We start from the raw sequence: 3997 nt of genomic DNA on the forward strand, positions 1-3997 counted from the left end.
GAGGGGAATGAGAAGTTCAGGATTAGGTGTGGGGAAGGACAGGAGAGATGGCCATGAAAATGAATGGAAATCTGCAACTGACAGGGGTTAGGAGTGGGGGCGCATCTCCAGAATGAGACAGAAACATGGGGTATGGGAGGTGCCCAAGAATCAATGGGGGTGACCTTAGCTGTGACTCACTACATTGGGGATATGGAGTCTGAAGAGGCCACCTACTGTATCCAGACAGGAACACCAGTGGAGCAATAGAGACACTATTCTACCCACAAAATCCAAAAATTATTCTGTCTACAAGACATGCAGGCACTGGGGATGGAGAAGAGTCTGAGAAAATGGCCAATCAATCACTGGCCCAACTTGAGACTCATCCCATGAGCAAGTACTAATCCCTAACACTATTAATGAGTCTCTGTTATGCTTTCAGACAGGAGCATGTTGTTCTCTTAGAGGCTCTACCCAGCAGCTGACTCAGACAGATATAGACACCACAGCCAAACAGTGGATGGAGCTCGGGGACTATTATGGAAGAATAGGAGGAAGGATTACAGGCCCAGAAAGGGATAGGGACTTCTAAGGAAGACCAACAGAGTCAACTAACCTGGGCCCCTGGGGCTTTCAGAGTTTGAACCACCAAAGAACATACATGGGCTGAACCTAGTCCTCCCCACCCATATGTAGCAGATATGCAGCTTGGCCTTCATGTGGGTCCCAAACAACTGAAATGGGGACTATCCCAAAAGCTGTTGCCTATTTGTAGGATATGTTCTACTAGCTGAGATGCCTTGTCTGGTCTCAGTGGGAGAAGTGCTTAGCCTTGTAAAAACTTGAAATGCCAGGGTGGGGAAGATACTCAGCCCCCCCCCCCATCTGCTCATCGGAGAAGATGGGTGATGGGGAAAGGTTTGTGAAGAGGGTGACCAGAAGCGGGGGCAGTAAGTGGGATGTAAACTAAATAAGTAAAAATAAATAATATTTATCGATTTATTTGTAAAAAAAAAAAAATACCAAGGTTAGGGTATAAGAAAGAATTTAGTGGGGATTGAAACATGCTAGACATTTAACAAATTAATCCTTTTACATATATAAGTAAATGTGATAATATTATGATCTTCATGCAATAACAATGATATTTGTAGACCATACTAAGTCATGATGTCTTTCACAGTGCAATAAGAGACCTGTTCAATGACATTTGGTTCCAATCTTGTCAGCCAGTCTCTATTTGTATATACTTATTTGAAGACAAGGTCAAATTTCTAAATTTGATGGCCTTCATGAATGTGAGGTTTAAGCCAAATGTCCCTGTTTGACTCCAGTTATTTAGTAGCAAATTAGAATAAACTGCCTCCACAGTTACCAGTTTCTATTCATATCCGGAGTGCTAAACTCAGCAGTGCAACTGGTCAACTGAAATGGCCGTGTCCGTTCCAAGGGGACATGAGCACGTGACCATTTCAGAATATTCCTGGAGGACGATGACCAGTGGATTTACTGCATTCCCAGAAACTTCAAACCGGGAATGCTTTGCCTCAAGGATGCAATGCCCTGTTTTCCAGTAGGATTGGATTTACTATAGACACTGACAGTGTGGTCACACCCAGATTCCTGCATTGAGATCAGCACAGCCATCCTAACATGAACACATGTCTGACTTACAGGATTAAGTGTCTTTCTGCTGTTTTGTTCGTATACTGGTGACAAGAAGAATATGATCAAAACACAGTTTGGTTCTTAGATTGATACAAAAATTTAAACCTTCGCTCTTTCTTTCTTTCATGTCAACTATATTTAGATACAGTTGGCAGGCCATATGGATGTTTTTCTAGTTCTTTATTTCTCTATTAAAAAAGAAAAACACAGACTAGCACCAATGCTTTCAAATTAGTGCAAATTTCAATGCTAGCTGTTATATGCCTCCCAGGTTGCCTCCAGCTCTCATTTGACCATATAGAGAGCATTATCTTTTCTCTCTCAGTGGCTCCTTGGATATACACCTGCCTGTTTAACATCAGGCATACAAAAGAGGAGGTGCCAATGATTGGGTGCTGTCTAGACAACTATACTACCACACAGTGTTGCTCTGTTGGTTGCCATGGTAATGAGCAAATAAGCTCTTACAGCCCTGCTAAATAATGGGTTGTGAATACTTCCTTTACAATAGGCAATTTTCCTTTCCTTGAAATGAGGATTGCTAAAAACAATCTAACTCAGGCTAAGACACAGAGCCACAGCACCCAGTACTGTTTCAGAATTCAAGATAAATGCCATACTTAAACATTCCCTGTCAAAATAACTCATTTGCTCTGCCATTTCCATCAAAGAGTCTGTCATTAGGCAGAGAGGGGCCTGGGACAACAGTACAGAGTCCTTTTCTCCTTCATGTTAGCTTTTCTGTCATTCAATAACTCTTGGATTCCTTCCCTGCCCTGGCCCGAGGCTGGCCTCTGAATCACACAGCTGAATAAAGGCATGCTTTTCTTCAAAGAACAGATAGTTTGGGGGTAACAAATGAAGCCAACCACTCATTAGAACATGGAATGCAAGATGTTTCGGGGAATCATAAACATAGAAAATACAGTTCTGAAAGGGTATAGAAAGCACAGAATACAGCATCTGGAGGAAAACAGGAGGTATCCCAACCAATAGAGGAAAGCACACTAAAAGAAGGGCACAGAGACTTCAATATGTCAGAAGTGCAAGAAAAAACTAAGGTAGGGACATAGGATGTGACTATTTGGGGGACAGAAGCAAGAGGCAAATAGGGTTCTAATCATGGAGAGCCAATGGCCATTTTAAACAAAGGAATAGCATTTTAGAGACTTATTTCCACTTGCAGAGTTGACAGTGACCTAGAAGAAGAAAAAAGAGAGGTGAGCATGAAAGCTCAACAGGCTTGTGTGAAGGCCAGCTGTAGGCAAAACGCAAGGGTCTTGTGAGTTGTTGCTTCTCTTCCTATCCATCATGAAATCTGCAGGTGCTCCCCACTGCCGGTGCTCCCCACTGCCAGTGCTCCTCTTCAAACACACTTCAGAGCTGAAATTCAGCTGGGCATGGAATCAAATGATGCTCACTTCCCATGTACCCTTGCAGCTAGATACGGTTATGGCATGTGTGCAACTTCAGGCTTCCCCCACCCCTCATCTCCCTTCATTTAATATCCTTGGATACAAATGTATTCCAAAAGAAAAGGAACTAACTTAGATGATAAGAAGGATGCCCAGTGTTAAGAAGATATAGAAAGAGTCCCAACTCCAGGGTTTTCTGTGACTTGTAAGAATCTACATGAAAAGCGCAGTATAACGAGGCTGCATTAGTCATTTGTCTCTGCTGTAACAAAATGCCTGACGAGAGCAACTTAAGAGAGAAAAGGTGTGGTTGGCACATAGTTCCAGGTCATTGTCTGTAAGGTTAGGAGAGTATCATGGCCTTAGTGATGGGTGGCTGGTCACATTTCAGCCACACTTGGGAAGCAGGGAAACCTGAATGCTTCCACTCAGCTTCCTTTCCCCTATTTATCCGGAGACTCCAGGTCACAAAATGGTACCACCCACATTTAAGGTGGGCTTTCCACTTCAATGCACCTAATCAAGATAACCCTTCACAAACAGGCCCAAAGAAAATTCTCAACAGCGTTTCTAAATCCTACCCAGGTGACAATCAGTATTAACGATCATGGAGCATGATGTCTTTGGGAGCAATTGGTAGCATTCATAGATTTTCAGATACCAAAGTAGGGTTGTTACCTCAAGAAATCTGATTTTTTAAAAACCATGGTATAATACATGTCATGCCAAGAAGTAAAAAACTGTAGACAGTAGATCTGTGTTTCCCAGTAACTGGGGTCAGGGAGGCAGGAGAGAGTTGATGGAGCAGAGTGGGTTTAGGGCACAAAAACTCCCCCTGTGATACAGTAATGGTGGATATTGGTCATGAACTTGTCCAAACCCGTAGGCTGTGCATTCTAGAAGCAAACACTAACATAAGCCATAGACTTCAG

The 3997-nt window shown here is 42.8% G+C and overlaps 1 annotated feature.

Annotated features, from left to right (window-relative positions):
• Positions 1386-3702: an enhancer, noted in NCBI's record as "VISTA enhancer mm15". NCBI's record gives its function as "enhancer in: forebrain[3/11]" and the evidence as "EXISTENCE:transgenic organism evidence [ECO:0001131][PMID:17130149]".

This window comes from Mus musculus, chromosome 18 (genome assembly GCF_000001635.26).
Source record: "Mus musculus strain C57BL/6J chromosome 18, GRCm38.p6 C57BL/6J".
Taxonomy (NCBI): domain Eukaryota; kingdom Metazoa; phylum Chordata; class Mammalia; order Rodentia; family Muridae; genus Mus; species Mus musculus.